Genomic DNA, 23,382 nt, shown 5'->3' with positions numbered 1-23,382 from the left:
ATCAAAAGCTTTTTCTGTATCTATTAAGATTATTCAATTTGTTAATGTGGTGTATCACACTGATTAACTTGTAGATATTAAAAAAATCCTTACACCCCTGGGATAAACCTCACTTTATCATGTTGTATGACCCTTTGAAGTATTACTGGATTGCTTTGCTAGTATTTTGTTGAGAATTTTTATGTCTATGTTCTTCAGTGAAATTGGCCTGTATTTTTTTTTATAATATCTTTGTCTAATTTTGGTATCAGAGTGATGGTGACCTTATAGAATAAGTTTGAAAATGTTCCTTCCTCTACAATTTTTTGGAATAGTCTTGGAAGGATAGGTTTAACTCTTCTCTAAATGGTTGGTAGAATTGACCTGTGAAGCCATCTGATCTTGAACTTTTGTTTTAAATCATAGATTCAATTTTAGTATTTGTAATCAATCTGTTCATATCTTCTATTTCTTCCTAGTTCAGTCTTGGGAGATTATACCTTTCTAAGAATTTGTCCATTTTTTCTGGTTGTCCATTTTCCATTTTATTGGCATATAGTAGTCTTGCAGTATTCTCTTATGGACTTTTGTATTTCCATGGTTCTGTTGTAACCTGTTCATTCCTAATTTTATTGATTTAGGCCCCCCTGTTTTTTTCATGAATCTGGCTAAACTTTTATCAATTTTGTTTATCTTTGCAAATAACTAGCTTTTAGTTTCATTTTTCTTTTCTATTGTTTTCTTAGTTTCTATTTCATTTATTTCTGTTCTGAATTTTATGATTTCTTTCATGGGTTTTGTTTGTTCATGTTGCTTTAGGCATAAGATTTGGTTGTTTATCTGAATTTATTCTTGTTTCCTGAGGTAAGCTTGTATTACTATAAATTTCACTCTTAGAACTGCTTTTGGTGCATCCCACAGGGTTTAGACTGTCATGTCACACACAAATATGATATCTAGATCCGTACTCATGGGGAAGGGGAAGACAAATGTAGGATATTTGAAACACATTTGAATAAGAGATCAGCAACTTAAAACTTATATAGACTGCTATATCAAAAATCTCATGGTAACCACAAAATGAAGATTCACAATAGATACACAAAAAAGAAAAAGGAATCCAAGTGCAACATCAAAGTTAGTCATTCATTCACTAGAGAAGAGAACAAAAGAGGAAGGGAAAAAAGAAGGAAAAATGAGGACCTACAAGAACAAATCAAAAACAATTAATAAAATGGCAGTAAGAGAATACGTATCAATAATTACCTTAATGTAACCTGATTAAATGCTCCAACTAAAAGCCATAGAGCAGCTCAGTGGATATAAAAACAAGACATATGTGTGTGTTTGTGTGTATGTATGTGTGTATATATATGTATATATATATCTCATCTCCACAAGAGACCCACTCCACATCTAGAGACATATAGAGACTGGGGATAGAAAAAAGTATTCCATGCAAATGGAAATCAGAAGAAAACTGGAGTAGCAATACTCATATCAGACAAAATAGACTTTAAAATAAAGACTGTTACAGGAAACAAAGAAGGACACTTCATAATGATCAAAGATCAATCCAAGAATATACAACAATTGTAAATATATATGCACCCAACATAGTAACACCTGAATGTATAAAGCAAATGTTAACAGATATACAAGGAGAATTATATACAATGGACAGTATAATAATTGTGGGGGACTTTAACTCCTCACTTACATCAGTGGACAGATCATCCAGGCAGAAAATCAATAAGGAAACACAGAGTTTAAATGATACATTAGACATATGACTTAATTGGTATTTATAGAGCATTCCATTAAAAAGTAGCAGAATACATACTCTTTTCAAGTACATGTGGAACATTCTCCAGGATAGATCACATGCTGGGCCACAAATCAAGCCATGGTAATTTTTAAGAAAATTAAAATAGTATCATGCATCTTTTTTCTTCTTTTTTATTTTTTTAATTATGAAAGTATGATAACACAATTATAGGAGACTTGGAAAATACAGAACAAAGTTACGTATAATTCCACTGTCAGTTCAGTTCAGTCACTCAGTCGTGTCCGATCTTTGCGACCACATGGCCTGCAGCACGCCAGGCCTCCCTGTTCATCGCCAACTCCTGGGGTTTACTCAAACCATGTCCAATGAGTCAGTGATGCCATCCAATCTCTCATCCTCTGTCATCCCCTTCTCCTCCCGCCCTGAATCCTTCCCAGCATCAGGGTCTTTTCCAGTGAATCAGTTCTTCACATCAGGTGGCCAAATCATTGGAGTTTCAGCTTCAGCATCAGTCCTTCCAATGAATATTCAGGACTGATTTCCTTTAGGATGGACTGGTTGGATCTCCTTGCAGTCCAAGGGACTCTCAAGAGTCTTCTCCAACACCACAGTTCAAAAGTGTCATTCTTTGGCACCCAGCTTTCTTTATAGTCCAACTCTCACATCCATACATGACTACTGGAAAAACCATAGCCTTCACTAGACAGATCTTTGTTGGCAAAGTAATGTCTCTGCTTTTTAATACGCTGTCTAGGTTGGACATAGCTTTTCTTCTGAGGAGCAAGTGTCTTTTAATTTCATGGCTGCAGTCACCGTCTGCATGATTTTGGAGTCCCAAAAGATAGTCTCTCACTGTTTCCATTGTTTCCCCTGAAATGATGGGACAGATGCCATGATCTTAGTTTTCCAAATGTTAAGTTTTAAGCCAACTTTTTTACTCTCTTCTTTCACTTAGATCAAGAGGCTCTTTAGTTCTTCTTTGTTTTCTGCCATAAGGGTGGTATCATCTGCATATCTGAGATTATTGATATCTCTCCCAGCAATCTTGATTCCAGCCTGCACTTCATCCATCCCCGCATTTCACATGATGTACTCTACATATGAGTTAAATGAGCAGAGTGACAATATACAGCCTTTAATCAATTCAAAATCTTATTTGATACTTTTCTGAATTAAATTACCTTTCTAGAGTAATCTGTTCAGTTTGGCATTAAAGTGTCTAACAACACTTCTTAGACCTATCAAATAAGTGAAGTCACAGAGCAAACAACTGTCCAAAAATTGGTAAGAAAAACAAGCAGATACAGAGAATCAATCACAAGTTATTGGGGCAGAAACCCACAAGCAGAAATCTGTGTGCGATAGGAAAACCTGAAGTATAGTTAATGAATTTCTGGAGGCGCAATATGGACAAGTCTGAGAGTTAAAAACTCTAAAGGAACCCAGTCATAGGGGAATCCATCATTCTTCTGTGGTTGTACTTCCAGGAGCTCTACCAGGTTCTCACATTGAATTTCAGAGAAAAATCTCCTTGCATTTCTGGCACATGGATAGTGGGAAACACCAGAGGGAAAAATAACTTACATCTGTAGGAGCAAATATAAAAGTTACATCTGACTTCTCAGAAACCATGCAAGCAATACAAAGTGAGGTGAACATTTAGTGTTTAAAGGAAAAAGCACCAACCTTGAATTCCCTATTCTGATAAATGATCCCTCAGAAATGAAAAAGAAATAAAAACATTGTTAGGAGAAAAAAAAAAAACAATCGAGGCAATGGTTACTAGTAGAATTGCCTTGCTAAAAGTGTTAAGAAAAAAATTCTTCAAAGAGAAATAAAATAATTTAGGTAAGAAACTCATTTCTGCAAAAGGAAGGATAAGCATTGGAGAAGGAATAAGTGAAGGTAAAATCAAAACTCATTTTTGTTATTCCCCATATCTAACAAATAACAATTTGTTACTAATAGTAAATATATATATAGCAAAACATATATATGAATCAAAAATATGTACTTGGCTGTATTTTATAAGTATACATGTATGTTGTTGCTGAAGCTAAAGCTCCAATTCTTTGGCCACTGATGCAAAGAGCTGACTCATTGGGAAAGACCCTGATGCCGGGAAAGATTGAAGGCAAAAGATGGGGGCAGCAGAGGATGAGATGGTTAGATAGCATCACCAACTCAATGAACATAAATTTGAGCAAAGTCTGGGAGGTAGTGGAGGACAAAGGAGCCTGGTGTGCTGCATTCCATGGAATTGCAGAGTGGGACATGACTTAGTGACTGAACAACAAAATAACTTATGCAGATAGTCTTTTTAAAATAACTCCTAGCTCATCTTTGGTTTTCAAAGTTAAGAAAAGATATTTTGAATTGGTGATAGTCAATACAAAATAGTGCAAACGTTTTATTTCAAACTCCAGGAATGGGGGTGATGGGCAATATATTTTATATAAAGCAAAAGTCATATTTTTTCCATAGAAAGTAGTATAGTTTAGAGTCACGTATATGTTTTGAAGAGAAACCAAATGGCAGAAACATATTCTTTCATATTTGCTAGAGAAGAAGGAAGGTTTCTGTTCTAACTAGTTGGTTTTAGTCTCCAAATCAGAGTAATTTGCAGAAATTTATAAATCCTAACATGAGCTTTTGCAATCATTTTTTGTGGCTGTGAGTCACAAATGAGTTCTTTGAATGTAAAGTCTATTCCTTAATGTTTCTGTTTATTTAGCTTGGTTATATCATAAGTAAAAGGATTATAATTTTAACATTCATATTTATTAAGAGAGCAGATAGATGTATTGACTGTTATGCCCCAGAACAACTTTTAATGGAATAAATAGAAGTCTTCAAATTGCCATTATAGGTATATCTTTCTTTAGAACTTTCTATTTCACATATATGTCTCAATAGGGGGCAGTTTTATCACTACATTGAGTGATAATCAAGTAGCATAAAGAATAAATGGCCTCTGAATAACTGTGTGTCTTATGACCTGGACAATAATGTTGAGAATTGTGTTAACCTGCAAACACCCAGAGAAGTGTGATGGTGACTGGGGAAAAGAATACTGTAAACCAGCATTGGTGAACCACTCAGAGGCATGTGAAGTCTTCAGTTAGTCCTTTCCTTCTCATGGGTATGTGGTAGATACAGGAATGAATATTGAGATATTCCCAATCAAGCTTTTGTATTGCGCAGCTCTGGAGTTCATTTGAGGCCCTATGAATTCTATTTTTTTTTAAACCATAATATGCATGGACTTATTCTGTTTCTTCTTTTGTAATGACTAACTGTGAATACACATTTTAGATTGTGGGATTTTATTTCGGTTTTGTTTTTTAATTAGAATAAGCACTTAGATTCTTTTGACATAGATTCCTAGACCTAACTCTGATCTAAAACTGTATTTCTGTCCTGCAAAATGATGCTGTAAAAAAAATTCCGAAACAGTAATTTACAGTCTATCTAGACAGGCCTATTAATGAGATACTCTGATTAGTTGAATATTTACATTAAGCAACCCCCATATGAACCACCAGTTTTCAAATAATTAGTGTAAAAATATAACTAAAATTGCACTGAAGATTATTTCATCTTTCCTTGATACTATAGAGGTAGTATAATGGTAACGTTTTTCATTTTAAATGATGCTGCTGCTGCTGCTAAGTCACTTCAGTTGTGTCCGACTCTTAGTGACCTCATGGACTGCAGCTGACCAGGCTCCTCCGTCCATGGGATTTTCCAGGCAAGAGTACTGGAGTGGGGTGCTATCACCTTCTCCACATTTTAAATGATTTATCATATAATAGAACTATAAAATTAGTCTGATTTATAAAGTATCTATTGAAACATATATCTAGGTATGGCTTTTTGAAATAAGTTCTATAATTTTTCATCCCCTGTCCTTCTCTCTAAAATCTACATATGCTAGCATTTTTTTATCCTATATCTTTGAACTTTTATTTCTCTGGATCCTATATAGACAAGAACTTACCATAATTTACAACCCATATTGTATTTTCTACCTAAATAATATTGTTTAGTATTATCACAGATAAGCTTATTCACAAAAGTGCCAATTCAATAAATACCTACATACATTCAGTATCTAATATATGCCTAGGGACCCAGTCACCTTTGCTTGCTATGTCCCAATATATCTGCCTCACATTTTTTAATCTTGACATCCCTTTAAAATCTTAAAAATTATTGAGAACCCCAAAAGCTTTTGTGTATATGGATTATGAATATTTGCTAACTATTCAGTTGCTGACTAATGTCTGACTCTTTATGATTACATGGACTGCAGCACACAAGCCTTCCCTGTCCATCACCAACTCCCAGAGCTTGCTCAAACTCATGTCCATCAAGTCAGTGATGCCATTCAACCATCTCATCCCCTTCTCCTCCTGCCTTCAATCTTTCTCAGACTCAGGGTCTTTTACAGTGAGTCAGTTCTTTGCATCAGGTGGCCAAAGTATTGGAGTTTCAGCTTAGCATCAACCCTTCTTATGAATATTCAGGATTGATTTCCTTTAGGATGGACTGGTTGGATCTCCTTGCTGTCCAAGGGACTGTCAAGAGTCTTTAGCACCGCTGTTCAAAAGCATGAATTCTTCTGCACTCAGCTTTCTTTATAGTCCAACTCTCACATCCATACATGACCACTGGAAAAACCATAGCTCTGATGAGATGGACCTTTGTTGGCAAAATAATGTCTCTGCTTTTAAATATGCTAAGTTAATCATAGCTTTTCTTCCAAGGAGCCAGCGTCTTTTAATTTCATGGCTGCAGTCACCATCTGCAGTGATTTTCGAGCCCAAGAAAATAAAGTCTGTCACTGTATCCATCGTTTCCCCATCTATTTGCCATGAAGTGATGGAACTGGATGCCATGATCTTAGTTTTCTGAATGTTGAGTTTTAAGTCAGCTTTTTTACTCTCCTCTTTCACTTTCATCAAGAGGCTCTTTAATTCCTCTTCATTTTGCCATAACGGTGGTGTCATTTGCATATCTGAGGTTATTGATATTTCCCCAGCAGTCTTGACTCCAGCTTGTGCTTCATCCAGCCCAGCATTTCGCATGCTGTACTCTGCATATAAGTTAAATAAGCAGGGTGACAATACACAGCCTTGACGTACTCCTTTCCCAATTTGGAACCAGTTCATTGTTCAATGTCCGGTTCTAATGTTGCTTCTTGACCTGCATACAGGTTTCTCAGGCGACATGTAAGGTTGTCTGGTATTCCCATCTCTTGAAAAATTTTCCAGTTTGTTGTGATCCACACAGTCAAAGGCTTTGGTGTAATCAAGAAAGCAGAAGTAGATGTTTTTCTGGAATTCTCTTTACTTTTTTGATGATCCAGTGGATGTTGGCAATTTGATCTCTGGTTCCTCTGCCTTTTCTAAATCCAGCTTGACCATCTAGAAGTTCACAGTTCATGTACTGTTGAAGCCTGGCTTGGAGAATTTTGAGCATTACTTTACTAGCATGTGAGATGAGTGCAATTGTGCGGTAGTTTGAGCATTCTTTGGCATTGACTTTCTTTGGGATTGGAATGAAAACTGACCTTTTCCAGTCCTGTGGCCACTGATGAGTTTTCCAAATTTGCTGGCATATTGAGTGAACACTTTCACAGCATCATCATTTAGGATTTGAAATTGCTCAGCTAGAATTCCATCACCTCTGCTAGCTTTGTTCATAGTGATGCTTCCTAAGGCCCACTTGACTTTGCATTCCAGGATGTCTGGCTCTAGGTGAGTGATCACACCATCATGGTTATCTGGGTCGTGAAGACCTTTTTTGTATAGTTCTTCTGTGTATTCTTGCCACTTCTTCTTAATATCTTCTGCTTCTGTTAGGTCCGTATTGTTTCTGTCCTTTATTGTACCTATCTTTGCATGAAATATTCCCTTGGTATCTCTAATTTTCTTGAAGAGATCTCTAGTCTTTCCCATTCTATTCTTTTCCTCTATTCCTTTGCATTGACACTTAGGAAAACTTTATCTCTCCTTGCTATTCTTTGAAACTCTGTATTCAGATGGGTATATCTTTCCTTTTCTCCTTTGCCTTTAACTTCTCTTCTTTTCTCAGCTATTTGTAAGGCCTCCTCAGACAACCATTTTGCCTTTTTGCCTTTCTTTTTCTTGGGGATGGTTTTGATCCCTGCCTCCTGTGCAATGTCACAAACCTCTGTCCATAGTTCTTCAGGCACTCTATGAGATCTAATCCCTTGAATCTATGTCTCACTTCCACTGTATAATTGTAAGGGATTTGATTTAGGTCGTACCTGAATGGTCTAGTGGTTTTCCCTACTTTCTTCAATATAAGTCTGAATTTTGCAATGAGGAGTTCATGACCTTAGCCACAGTCAGCTCCTGGTCTTGTTTTTGCTGACCCCCTTCTCCATCTTTGGCTGCAAAGAAGATAATCAGTCTGATTTCAGTATTGACCATCTATCTGGTGATGTCCATGTGTAGAGTCTTCTCTTATGTTGTTGAAAGAGGGTGTTTACTATGACCAGTGCATTCTCTTGGCAAAACTATGTTAGCATTTGCCCTGCTTCATTTTGTATTCCAAGACGAAGTTTGCCTGTTATTCCAGGTGTTTCTTGACTTCCTACTTTTGCATTCCAGTCCCCTGTGATGAAAAGGATATCTCTTTTGGGTGTAACTGAGAAAAATTTTTAATATTTTTTATTAATTCACATAAAGATAATAAACCATTACATGGCAAAATAATATTTTATGAAAAATAACCCTATTGTAGAACAAAAATTTTGAGAATGACATCATTTTACACTTTTGCAAATCTCTTTAACATTTGGCTTAGTAGAAGACAGATGTATCCATATATCTGCTTTTGCATCCCAACTGTTGCCATGTATTAATATTGTTTTGGTTGACTAATATTAAGAAAACTCAGCTAGATAGGTAGTCAGAAAATGGAATATATTATAGTAGCTTTTCAAGATAATTTTGGATGGTTGTCTTTGATACTACACTAGAACTTGACAAGTGTAAGTTATTAAAAGCTAGTTTAATGTAGAATCTAACTATTGATGTGAACTTTAAGTACTTTTACAGCAAAATCTGTTGGTCTGTCTATGCACTTTGGTTTATTTACTTATGGATCATTTTATATTATCATGCATTGAACATCTGACAACTAATGGTTAGCTGAATTATGCAACTTTCCTAAATATTGATGTATTTCATTATGCAGTATAAAAAATGGTTAATATCACCATTTGTCTCTTCAAGAAAGGCTTCAAGTATCCAGAAACTACAAGCAAATACAGGTTTTCCAAAATTCTGATTTTTACTTGAATCTCAAATTTCATCATTTTGATTGCCAACAAATACTGTCAGTTGTTTTTCTTGAAGTGACAGATTCACTTTGTTCATTTTTGTGAAAATGTCTGCCAAATAACCAAATCTGAATAATTACTTTGACAGTTGTTCTTTTACATAAAAATGGTATTTTGTGGTAAAAACAGCTAGTTCAGCTCACAACGCAAACAATTACAAAGGAACTTTTTCTCAAAATAACCATTATGCTTTTTGGTATGCAGTGAAATGTTTTGTATGTACTTCCTATTTTTTTCACATGTCATATTAAAAGATACATTTTCACTGGTGGATATTTAATAAAAATTTGTGTTTTTCTTGCTTCGCAGAGGTTATTCTTAATAGAAATTGGCTTTTTCCCCCGATTGGTGGAAGATACACACATACATATACATATATACAATAAAATTAGGTGTAACTTTTAACTTATTTTAATTGTATTTCCCACTTAGAGACAATTTTTAGTGAAAATATGTTAATTTCAACTGATACTATTAAATAAAACAATTATAGAAAAGGTTTATTTTTAAAGAATACAGGTATATAGCAATGCTAGAAAATAAGAGCACATTCCATCAGTAAACCAAAATCTTTTCAGAATTTCTAAAAAAGACAGAAAGAAATTGGGTTTGTATTTCTCAGTGGTTTATTTTTTAAGCCCCAAAAAGAAAATCATATAGAATTAAGAACAGTTCTCATTAGAGACCTGGCATAATTTCAAGATCAAAACTCAATTATGAGGAGCTTTGAATGCATATTGCAAAGTGAAGGAAGCCAGTCCGAAAAGGCTACATCCTGTAAAATTCTATGTATGACATTCTGGAAAAAGAAAACAACACACAGACAGATGATCAGTAATTGACAGGGCTTGTGGGAGAGGGTGAGAGGAATGAATAGATAAGAGCCAGTGAGTTTTAGGGCAGTGAAACTATTCTGTATGATACTGTAATTGTGGGTATAAGACATTATGCATTAATCAGAACCCAAAGAATGCAAAACCAGGAATGAACCCTAAGGTAAACTGTGAACTTCAGTTAATGGTAATATATCAATATGAGTTCAGTTGTAAAATTGTACCATAATAATGTGTGTGTGTGTGTGTGTATGTGTGTAGTAGGAGGGGATACATGGAAATTTTCTGTATTTCTTGTGTAATTTTTATGTAAACCTAAAACTACTCTGTCTCTGCTATGAAGAAGTGCTGTCTGACTTTTAAGAAACACCAATAATATGAAAGATAAACATAAAACTGATCCCAGAGGAAATAGATTTATCCAGAAAACAAAAAATATTATATTTTGTTTATAAAATATTATAAAATTTTATTAAGTTATTATTTTATGATAGTAAAGAAGATATATCTTGAGAGAAACAATAGCCTACTATTAAACAAATGAACACTAAGAGGATAAGAAATGATTCATGAAAATTGAAATGTGACTTCTAAAATGAAAAAAAAAAAAAAAATAGCATGAAAGCTATATAACAGAATGACATAAAACATAAGCCTTGAAAGCAAGTGTCCTGAAGAGATGTATCTTATATTATGTTCACTGCTTTATAACTAGCACCAGGCACACTGTGCTGTCTTCAGTGGGCACTCAGTAAACATTTGTTAAGTCAAAAATTGAATGATTTTGCATCTTGGAAAATACTGCTGAGGAACTTTCCTGAACATAGCATAACATAAAGAGATAGAAAACAGAAACACAAAATTGAACGTGGAAAATAAATCCAAGAGATCTAATTTGTGTGTACTGAGAAGTAAAAAAGTAGGAACAGAGAGAATAGACAGTGGTGGTTGATTAGGGGAAAATGAAATTTCTGCTGGACTGCAGAAAGACAGTTCTTCAGATTGAAAAAGACTACTGAGTACTGAATAGAAGTGACTATAAGGACACATAACTCGTAAAATTTTTCAAATCTAAGGATGAAAAGGCTGTAAGACTTCCAGCAAGAAAGAAAGCACAAGTAAGATAGACATGTTTTTCACATTAAGTGGTAGATGGTATGAAACAGTGGATCAGTCTTCCTTTTTTGAATTTTAACTCCTCTTTATTTATGAAAGATAGTAAATATGCTCACCAGATACAGATAGATTTTCAGGTATATATATATATTTTTTTACCCAGTACTTTAAAGATTTTGATCCATGTCTTTTTTATTCTCCTTCCATTTTTATTTAAATATAATTGATATACAGCACTGTAAAAGATTAAGTATACAGCAGTATTATTTGACTCACAAACATCATAAAATGATTACCACAATGAGTTTTATGAATATCCATGATGCTATCTAGATATAAAATGAAAGAAAAGAATATATTTTGTGATGAGACTTCTTAAGATTAACTCTCTTAACTTTCATATGTAACATACATCAGTGTTAACTATATTAATGATGTTATCCATTATATCTTTAGTACTTACATATCTTATAAGTTTGTACCTTTTGACCACGTTTATCTCATGATTAGATATTTCTATACAGAACAAAATGATCACAAGTATAAATCTAGTAACCACCTGTCACCATGCAAAGATGTTACATTATTATTGACTGTTTTCCTCATACTATACTTTTCATTCTCCTGACTTATTTACTCTGTGACGGGAATTTTTTACCTCTTCGTTTTCCCACACCTTATTTCACTCTTCCCCCACCCCTTGCCCCTCTGATAAACCATTTGTTTGTACTCTGTATCAGTGACTCAGTTCTGTTTTATTTGTTGGTTTGGTTTTTTGTTTTGTTTTGTTTTGTTACACTTCACATATAAGTGAATTCATACGATATTTACCTTTCTCTATCTGATTTACTTCACTCAGCAAAATACTCTCTAGGTTCATTCATGTTGTCACAATGGAAAGATTTCCTTTTTTTTATGGCTGATTAATATTTAATTTTGTGTGTGTGTGTGCCACATCTTCTATATTCATCTATTGATGGGCACTTGGGTTGCTTCTGTGTCTTGGCTATTATGAATAATGCTGCAGTGAATACAGGGGTGCATATATCTTTTCCTAAAAGTGTTTTAGTGTTTCCTAAAGCACTTTTCTGTTTCCTGAAAATGCTACAAACTTAGTGTTTTTGTTTCCTTTGGAAAGCTACCCAGAAGTAGAATTGCTGGATCATAGCTTTTTTTTAAATTTTTTGAGGAACCTTTGTTCTCTCTTCCATAGCATTTGCACCAATTACAATCCCACCAATAGGGCACAAGAGTTCCCTTTTCTTCATATTCTCACCAACACTTGTTATAATCTTTTTGATAATAATTATTCTGACAAGTGTGAGGTGATCTTACTGAATTTTGATTTGCATTTCACTGATAATTATGTGTCTGTCATCCATCTGTATGTCTTCTTTGGAACATGGGTATCCTTGTCTTGTTCCCAATCTTAAAAGAAATACTTTCAGCTTTTCATCATTGAGTACGATGTTAGCAGTAGGTGTATCATATATGGCCTTTATTATATTGAGATATATTTCCTCTGTATCCACTTCTGAAGAGTTTTTATCATAAATAGATGTTGGATTTTGTCACAATCTTTTTCTGCATCTATTGAGATTGTCATACGGTTTTTATTTTTCAGTTTATTAGGTGGTGTATCACACTGATTTGTGGATATTATACTGTCCTTGTATCCCTGGGATAAATTGCACTTGATCCTGGTATTGTTTTTCAGTTGCCGAGTCATGTCCGACTCTCTGTGACTCCATGAACTGCAGCATGCCAGGCTTCCCTGTTCTTCACTATCTCCTTGAGTGTGCTCAAACTCATGTCCATTGAGTTGGTGATGGCATCCAACCATCTTATCCTGTCACCGTTTTCTCCTCTTTGCCCTCAATCTGTGATGATTCTTTTAATGTATTGTTGAATTTGAATTGCTTATGTTCTGTGGAAGATGTTTTGCATCTCTCTTCATCAGTGATAGTGGCCTGCAATTTTCCCTTTTTTTGGTGTCTTTGTCTGGTTTTGATACCAGAGTGATAATTTCATAAAGGTTTCTTCCTCTTCGATTTTTGGGAATAATTTGAGAAAGATTGGTGTTAACCATTCTTTAAATGTTTGAACTTAACTGTGAAGTCATCTGATCCTGAACTTTTGTTTGGGGGAGTTTTTTTTAATTATCATCACTGATTTAAATAGGGCCTGTTCATATTTTGTACATTTCTACAAATTTATCTATTTCTTCTAGGCTGCTCATTTTATTGGCATGTAATTTTTTCTGTGGTCTCTTATAATCTTTTGTATTTCTATGGTATTGATCATAATTTTCCCTTTTCATTTGTGATGTTATTTGGGTCTTTCCTCTTTTTTTCAAGATGAGTCTGACTAAAGGTTTATCAATTATTGTTATCTTTCCAAAGAACCAGCTCTCAGCTTCATGGATCTTTCCTTTTTATTTTTTGGTCTCTGTTTCATTTATGTCTACTCTGACCTTCAGTATTTCCTTTTTCTCCCTTTGTGCTTTGTTTTTCTTTTTCTAGAGCCTCTAAGCATATGGTTAGTCTTCTTTTTCTTTCTTTTTCTTTTCTGAGGTAGATTTGTATTGCTATAAATGTCTCTTTTAGGACTGGTTGGCTATGTCTCATGAATTTTGGTTCATTATGTATTTGTTTTCATTTGTCTCCAGGTATTTTTTTTGTTTATCTTTAATTTTTTCACTGACCCATTGGTTGTTTAGTAGCATATTGTTTAACATCCATGTGCTTGTGTTTTTGCAATTTTTGTTTTATGGTTAGTTTCTAGACTTATACTTTTGTGTTCAGAAAAAAATGCCTGATACAATTTCAGTCTTCTAAGATTTACTGTGACTTGTTTGTGGCCTAGCATGTGATCTATCCCAGAGAATGTGCACTTGAAAAGAGTGTATATTCTGCTGCTTTTGAATGGAATGCTCTGTATATAGCGATTAAATTTATCTGATTAATATGTCATTTAAGGTCACTGTTTCCTCTTTGATTCTACCTCAATAATCTATTGATGTAATTGGGGTATGAAAGTCCTCTACTATTATTGTATTAATGTCACTTTCTCTATTTGTGTTTGGTAATATTTGCTGTATTATTTAAATACTCATAGGTTGGGTGTGTATGTATTTACAATTGTTATATCTTTTTGTTGAATTGATTCCTTTGTCATTATGTAATGTGTGTTTGTAAAATATTTAAATATATATGCTACTTCCTTTTGTCCTGCAGACTTACTCTGAAGTCAGCTGGTAGCCTTATGGGAGTTCCACTAAAAGTAACTTGTTGCTTTTCCCTTGCCATTTTTTAATATTCTGTTTCTATCCTTAATTTTTGCCATTTTAATTACAATGTGTCTTGGTGTGGTCCTCTTTCAGTTGATCTTGTTTGAGACTCTCTGTGCTTCCTAGACCTGAATATCTGTTTCCTTTCCCAGGTTGGGGTTTGTGTTTTTTTTGTTTGTTTGTTTGTTTTTAACTATTGTATCTCATATATGTTCTCTACTCCTTTCTTCTTCCCTTATTCTTCTAGGATCTCTATAATATGAATGTTAGTATGCTTGATGTTTTTCCAGAGGTCTCTTAAAATGTCATTTCTTTTTTATTCTTCATTCTTTTTAGCTTCAGTGGTTTCCACCAGTCTTCCAACTCACTGATCTGTTCCTCTGCATCATCTAATCTGCTGTCAATTACTTCTAGTGTATTTTCTAATGCTTTGTTAAACTTCTCATTGTGTTCATCCAGTTTTCTCCCAAGTTAGTTGAACATCTTTATGAACGTTACTTTGAACTTATATTGGGTAGACTGCTTATCTCCACTTCATTACTTTCTTCACCTAGTTTTCATTCCTTCATTTGATCCTTTTTTCACCTCATTTTGTCTCAGTCTTGCATTTACTTGTAGTTATTAGGTAGGTTGGTGACAATTCCTGATCTTGGAGTAATGACCTTTTGTAGGAGATTTCCTATGGGGACCAGCATCTCACTTCCCTCTGGTCACTAGAGCCGGTTACCAGGATAAGGCCCTAGCATGACTGGTGGTTCATTTCAGTTCAGTTCAGTCACTCAGTCGTGTCCGACTCTTTGCAACCCCATGAATCACAGCATGCCAGGCCTTCCTGTCCATCACCAACTCCCGGAGTTTACTCAAACTCATGTCCATCAAGTCGGTGATGCCATCCAGCCATCTCATCCTCTGTCGTCCCCTTCTCATCGTGCACCCAATCCCTCCCAGCATCAGGGTCTTTTCCAATGAGTCAACTCTTCGCAGGAGGTGGGCATAGTACTGGAGTTTCAGCTTCAGCATCAGTCCTTCCAATGAACACCCAGGACTGATCTCCTTCAGGATGGACTGGTTGGATCTCCTTGCAGTCCAAGGGACTCTCAAGAGTCTTCTCCAACACCACATTTCAAAAGCATCAATTCTTCAGCGCTCAGCTTTCTTTATAGTCCACCTCTCACATCCATACATGACCAGTGGAAAAACCATAGCCTTGACTAGACAGACCTTTGTTGGCAAAGTAATGTCTCTGCTGTTTAATATGCTATCTAGGTTGGTCATAACTTTCCTTCCAAGGAGTAAGTGTCTTTTAATTTCATGGCTGCAGTCACCATCTGCAGTGATTTTGGAGCCCAGAAAAATAAAGTCTGACACTGTTTCCACTGTTTCCCCATCTATTTCCCATGGGTGATGGGACCAGATGCCATGATCTTAGTTTTCTGAATGTTGAACTTTAAGCCAACTTTTTCACTCTCCTCTTTCACTTTCATCAACAGGCTTTTTAGTTCCTCTTCACTTTCTGCCATAAGGGTGGTGTCATCTCCGTATCTGAGGTTATTGATATTTCTCCCGCAATCTTGATTCCAGCTTGTGCTTCATATAGCCCAACATTTCTCATGATGTACTCTGCATATAAGCTAAATAAGCAGGGTAACAGTATACAGCCTTGACATACTCCTTTTCCTATTTGGAACCAGTCTGTTGTTCCATGTCCAGTTCTAACTGCTGCTTCCTGGCCTGCATATAGGTTTCTCAAGAGGCAGGTCTGGTATGCCCATCTCTTTCAGAATTTTCCACAGTTTATTGTGATCCACACTGTCAAAGGCTTTGGCATAGTCAATAAAGCAGAAATAGATGTTTTTCTGGAACACTCTTGCATTTTCAATGATCCAGCAAATGTTGGCAATTTGATCTCTGGTTCCTCTGCCTTTCCTAAAACCAGCTTGAACATCTGGAAGTTCATGGTTCATGTATTGCTGAAGCCTGGCTTGGAGAATTTTGAGCATTACTTTACTAGCATGTGAGATGAGTGCAATTGTGCAGTAGTTTGAGCATTCTTTGGGATTGCCTTTCTTTGGGATTGGAATGAAAACTGACCTTTTCCAGGCCTGTGGCCACTACTGAGTTTTCCAAATTTGCTGGCATATTGAGTGAACACTTTCACAGCATCATCCTTTAGGATTTGAAATAGCTCAGCTGGAATTCCATCACCTCCACTAGCTTTGTTCATAGTGATGCTTCCTATGGCCCACTTGACTTCACATTCCAGGATATCTGACTCTAGGTGAGTGCTCACACCATCGTGATTATCTGGCTCATGAAGATCTTTTTTGTACAGTTCTTCTGTATATTCTTGCCACTTCTTCTTAGTATCTTCTGCTTCTGTTAGCTCCATCCCATTTCTGTCCTTTATTGAGCCCATCTTTGCATGAAATGTTCCCTTGGTATCTCTAATTTTCTTGAAGAGATCTCTAGTCTTTCCCATTCTGTTGTTCTTCTCTATTTCTTTGCATTGATTGCTGAGGAAGGCTTTCTTATCTCTCCTTGCTATTCAATATCTTTCCTTTTCTCCTTTGCTTTTCGCTTCTCTTCTTTTCACAGCTATTTGTAAGGCCTCCTCAGACAACCATTTTGCCTTTTTGCATTTCTTTTCCATGGGGATGGTCTTGATCCCTGTCTCCTTTACAAGGTCACCAACCTCTGTCCATAGTTCATCAGGCACTCTGTCTATCAGATCTAGTCCTTTAAATCTATTTCTCATTTCCACTGTATAGTCATAAGGGATTTGATTTACGTCATACCTGAATGGTCTAGTGGTTTTCCCTACTTTCTTCCGTTTAAGTCTGAATTTGGCAATAAGGAATTCATGATCTGAGCCACAGTCAGCTCCCGGTCTTATTTTTGCTGACTGTATAGAGCTTCTCCATCTTTGGCTGCAAAGAATATAATCAGTCTGATTTCCTTATTGACCATCTGCTGATGTCCCTTTGTAGAGTCTTCTCTTGTGTTTTTGGAAGAGGGTGTTTGCTATGACCAGTGCGTTCTCTTGGCAAAACTCTATTAGCCTTTGCCCTGCTTCATTCCGTACTCCAAGGCCAAATTTGCCTGTTACTCCAGGTGTTTCTTGATTTCCTACTTTTGCATCTAGTCCCCCATAATGAAAAATACATCTTTTTGGTATTAGTTCTGAGAGGTCTTGTAGGTCTTAATAGAACTGTCAAGGACAGATTACAATAAAACAAAAAATGTAATTCAAGAGAGAGGCCAATAAGGGATAGAAGAAAACAGTGTTAAGTAAGCTGAAGAATAAAAATAAGCAGATAGTAAATCATAGTTAAGTATAGATTAATTGATTTAAAGAAGGTACTGACAAAGTAGAGGCATAGTATGTTTAAGCAATTAACATTTTGGACATAAAATTCAGATAATCTCAATAAGATATGAGCTATATTTGTGTTTCTGAGTGGGGAGTAAAATGCATTCAATTCATAGGTCTCATTAAAAAAAGGGAGATTATTCACATTAAACATGAACTGTTTTTGTTAAAAGTCAAGATTAATTATTAGAAAAACAAGACAGGATTTAATAACAGCAAACACTTGGATAGCACTTTTTATATTCCAGGTACTGTTCTGAATGCTTTGTATATATTAATTCTCTTAATGCTTTCAATAGCTCTATGAGCTAGGTACCTTACAAATGAGGAAAGTGAGACCCCAGGGAATAAAGTAACTTGTATAAGATTACTACTACACAATCAGTAGTGGCAGAGTTCAGCCAGATTGGCTCTATTATCTTGTTCTTCACTTCTGCCCTACTATTACTTCTTGAAGGAAAAAATAAATGCAAGAAATAAAACCAAATATAACAGTAATCACAATAATTGTAAATAAACTAAATGTCACTGCTGCTTTATCTTTATTATTAACAAAAAATTTTGACCTACTAATTTTTTGCAGAATTTTTAAAGGTTGTTTGTATTAGTTATCTATTTATTATCTCATTATCTTTCACTTGAAGCCCCTGGAGAGGAACATGAGAGACTGAATATATTTGGTTGACTTTGTAGGATAATTTTTATGGGGCCAAAAGCAGTTGGACAATTGAACACCTGTTATATTCACTGGACATGGAACAACAGACTAGTTCCAAATAGGAAAAGGAGTATGTCAAGGCTGTATATTGTCACCCTGCTTATTTAACTTCTGTTCAGAGTACATCATGAGAAAGGCTGGGCAGGAAGAAGCACAAGCTGGAATCAAGATTGCTGGGAAATATCAATAATCTAAGATATGCAGATGACAGTACCCTTATAGCAGAAAGTGAAGAACTAAAGAGCCTGTTGATGAAAGTGAAAGAGGAGAGTGAAAAAGTTGGCTTAAAGTTCAACATTCAGAAAACTAAGATCATGGCATCTGGTCCCATCACCCATGGGAAATAGATGGGGAAACAGTGGAAACAGTGTCAGACTTTATTTTTCTGGGCTCCAAAATCACTGCAGATGGTGACTGCAGCCATGAAATTAAAAGACACTTATTCCTTGGAAGGAAAGTTATGACCAACCTAGATAGCATATTAAACAGCAGAGACATTACTTTGCCAACAAAGGTCCATGAAGTCAAGGCTATGGTTTTTCCAGTGGTCATGTATGGATGTGAGAGTTGGACTGTGAAGAAAGCTGAGCGCCGAAGAATTGATGCTTTTGAACTGTGGTGTTGGAGAAGACTCTTGAGAGTCCCTTGGACTGCAAGGAGATCCAACCAGTCCATCCTGAAGGAGATCAGTCCTGGGTGTTCATTGGAAGGACTGATGCTGAAGCTGAAACTCCAGTACTATGCCCACCTCCTGCGAAGAGTTGACTCATTGGAAAAGACCCTGATGCTGGGAGGGATTGGGTGCACGATGAGAAGGGGACGACAGAGGATGAGATGGCTGGATGGCATCACCGACTTGATGGACATGAGTTTGAGTAAACTCCGGGAGTTGGTGATGGACAGGAAGGCCTGGCATGCTGCGATTCATGGGGTTGCAAAGAGTTGGACATGACTGAGCGACTGAACTGAACTGATATTCATTTGTTGATTATGATGATGATGTCTTGATCTTTCTGACTTTCCTTTAAATCCTGTCTAAATTTCATTTCCTGTTTACATACATCATTATCATCATCAGTTAAATTTTAGTATTTGCTGGGACTATTCAAAGTATAGTAGTAACTCACCTAAGAATGTGGTGATAAAGAATGTTGCTTCAAATCCCTATTGACTGGGTTGAAATTCCACTCATAGTTTCAGTAAGTGAGCTGTCTATATTTCACTTCCCTTTGATATGGAAAATGATGATAACAATAGTATCTACTTTGTAAGGGTTTAGTGCTGAAGAGATTAGTTAATATGTACAACTTTTGGTCACCTTATTTCTAAGTTCCAAACAGTTTGGTAGGAAACATCAGGTAAATATTTAGCTCTGTGGCAAACATACTATTTAAGATTGAATATTTTATGCTAGTTTTATACCATTTTGGTTGATGAATAGATATTTCTTTTATTTTCTATTTTAGTCGGTGTTCTCATAACTTTCCTTCCTTTTTCGATCTAATCATAGGAAGTACACAGAGAAAAATTATGATCTCTCTTTCACAAATACTTAAAATCTGGTCTCCTGTTAATATTTTTCTGAGTGAATATCCTCAATATTTTAAAAGCACTTTGTATGAGGAAGTTTCAGAAGTCATGCTGCCCTGGCCTTCAGAGTATTTCTGTGGATAACTATAGTTTGTCTGGGGCCCTCAAAGTAGCTTCAGATATGGTGTGATCATATATAGTGGTAGGAACATCAACCCACTGCATCATATGTTGAGCTTCCATTCAGTTAAAATCTCTGTCTCTTTATACAAACTGCTCTCAGCGAAGTATCATCCATCTTCTATGTGTGCAGTCTGTTTGGATTCTTAATGAGGGATTTATATTTCTCTGCTGGTATAGAATCTGCCTGCAATGCAGGAGACCCTGGTTTGATTCCTGAGTTGGAAAACTCCCCTAGAGAATGGCTAGATTACCCATTCCAGTATTCTTGGGCTTCCCTTGTGGCTCAGATGGTAAAGAATCTGCCCGCAATGGAAGAGGCCTCAGTGTGATACCTGGGTTGGGAAGATTTTAAATTTTAAAATAAATTTTAATAGAAATTTATTTTTAATTTTAATTTTAAATTAAAATTACTTTTTAATTTAAAAAGTAAAATTTAATAGAAAGATAGGCAAGTAAAAATTATGAGGAAGCAACTACGTGGCAGTGACAGAGAACAACTTTTGATAGAAGAGCAGTGAAATCCTTTGGGGAAGTTGATATTTAAGATTTTTAAAATGAGGTAAATTTAGCCATGTGTAGACAAGAATGTGTCAACTAATTTTTGTTATGTAACAAAGCAAATTTAGTTGTTTAAAACAACAGCCTATATTCACTCACAGTTTTCTGAGTTGGCAGTTGGGGCTAGGCTCAGCTATAATGGTTTGTCTCTGATGCACATGATATCATCTGGGCTCACCAGTACATTTGCAATTAGGTGACAATTATTGGCTGTGCCCACACATGTCCGGCAGTTGGCTTGTTGTCAGCAGTCACAATGGAGGCAGCTGGACCATATGTCACTTACTATTCAGCAGGCCAGCCTAGGCTTGTTCACATCTTGGGACTTGTGAGTTCCCAAGATCAGCAGGAGAGAACTATTCCAGTGCGCAAGCCTTTTTAAGCCTTTATTTGCATCACATTTGCTTACATTCCATTGACCAAAGCAAGTCACATGGCAGAGCCCAAATTCAGAGTGTAGAAAACCAATCTCTGCATCTCAATGAAATGCATATAGGTGTATATGGAAAGATAGGAGAATTTTATCTTATTTTGTAATCATCCACATGGAGTAAGCACTTTTTAAGTGAAAGAAAGCATCATGTCTTAAGGCCTTAGGGTGAGAAAGTGTTCAGTGTTTGTTGAGCTAGAAGATCAGTGAATTGGAATGTAGTTCCATATGGAGGATAAAAATGAAGGCTGGAACTGGATCCTGCAGAGTTCTATAGAGCATTGTAAAGAGTCTCATCTTATTCCAAATGTAAGAAGGCAGCATCAAGTAGGTGGCAAAAAAGAGAGCCTGGTCTACTTAGGAAGTGCTGCTGAAAGAGTAATGAAGGTAAGTTAGGAAAGCATCGTAGGTTTGGCAGAAAGGACTTTAGGATGAAAGGACTTCCTTTACCAGATATTGAAGCTTATTATAAGGCCACAGTAAGTGAAAGTCACTTAGTTGTGTCCGATTCTTTGTGATCCCATGGACTATACAAATGATGGGATTCTCCAGGCCAGAATACTGGAGTGGGTAGCCATTCCCTTCTTCAGGGGATCTTCCCAACCCAGGGATCGAACCCAGGTCTCCCACATTGCAGACAGATTCTTTACCAGCTGAGCTACAAGGTATGATTATGGCATAGGAATAGACAATAATGTAATGGAACAAAATAGAAGTCAACATATTTGGCCTCTTAATAAGACAAGCGGCACTTTAGAACAGTGGAGGGAGAGTAAGGTCATTGAAATAAATGGGCTATACCAATGAATAAGCACATAAAAATTAAAATGAAATTTACCCATAATATACACCATACTGAAAATCAGTTTTAGGTAGATGATTAAATATTGTTAAATGCAAAATAATACTCTGTTAATGACCCTGGGAAAAGGTAAGTAAGTGTTCTTAGATAAGACACATAAATTACTAACCATGAAGGAAAAATGTTCTTTAAAATTAAGAACTTTATGTCATCAAAAGACACCCTGAGAAGTGTGAAAAGGCAAACCAGAAGAAAGGAAAAAATATTTGCAACACATCTATCCAGTAACAACAAGTAACCAGAGTAAGTAAAAATGCTTACAAGTTTATAACAAAAATCAGAAAGCCAATTTAACAAATGAGCTAACAACTTGAATATGTCCTTCATAAAGAGAGAAATTACCTACAGGTGGCAGAAAGAGGCTGACAGAGAGGAAGTAAGGCCATCTGGGTAAATCAAGTAACAGTTTATCCAGTTGAAAGGCCTTTCTGTATTTTCAAGGCTGTTTGCCTCTTTTCTGTAACTTTTACATTTCATGTAACCTAAAAATATTTAGAAAGCCCAAAGGCTACTCAAATATTAACCGTTGATCTGCATTTTTCACTTTCATCAAAGTGAGGAGAAAAGCATCTACACCATTTGCCTCAGTGGACTGAGGCCAGGCCTTGTTTAAGGAGTATTTCCCAAGGCCCTAACCGAAACTACTGGGCCTGTGAGAAAGGTAGGAGGGAAGGACGGCTGTGGATAATATTTATTGAATATTTGTTGTATGCCAGGCTGTGCTGTGCTCAGTGCTTTATGTGGATTACCTCACTTAATTCTCACATAGCACCTTCACAGATGAGGACATTGTGATGTTAAGTAGCAGGAATTGTGCCACCAGACTCTGTGCTGCTACCTGAGTGCCTCTTTCCTAGCTACCTGTTAATAGCCTTTCTTAACTATTCTAGTTGGGAGAGCGGAGCAGGCTAGTATTTTCCAGCTGCAAGGCTGATCCCAAAATTACTACAACTTTCTTTGCAATATCTTTTTCCTGACATACCTTGGGTTTGGCCTTTTATTGTCTCTGAGGTCCAGGAATGTGCAAAATGTGGAATAAAGAATGCCGCCTGTGTAGTGTGAAGCTGAAGTTTGACTTCCTCTTGCCCTCACGTCTCAGTTCAGTTCAGTTACTCAGTCGTGTCCAGCTCTTTGCAAACCCATGGACTGCAGCATGCCAGGCTTCCCTGTCCATCACCACTCCCAGAGCTTGCTCAAACTCATGTCCATCAAGTCGGTGATGCCATTCAACCATCTCATCCTCTGTCGTCCCCTTCTCCTCCTGCCTTCAATCTTTCCCAGCATCAGAGTCTTTTCAAATGAATAAGTTCTTCACATCAGGGGGCCAAAGTATTGGAGTTTCAGCTTCAG

General features: G+C 36.2%; 1 protein-coding gene across 6 annotated transcripts in view; it reads left to right on the top strand.

The window, feature by feature from the left end:
* Positions 1-23,382, top strand: part of RNF180 (ring finger protein 180) — a 451,691-nt gene that overhangs the window by 351,916 nt on the left and 76,393 nt on the right. The gene's annotated exons all lie outside the window — the stretch shown is intronic.

The sequence above is a fragment of the Cervus canadensis genome, chromosome 16 (assembly GCF_019320065.1).
Source record: "Cervus canadensis isolate Bull #8, Minnesota chromosome 16, ASM1932006v1, whole genome shotgun sequence".
In the NCBI taxonomy this organism is placed as follows: domain Eukaryota; kingdom Metazoa; phylum Chordata; class Mammalia; order Artiodactyla; family Cervidae; genus Cervus; species Cervus canadensis.
Note: the sequence above shows the minus strand (reverse complement) of the source record. Positions and strands in the feature narration are given on the sequence as shown.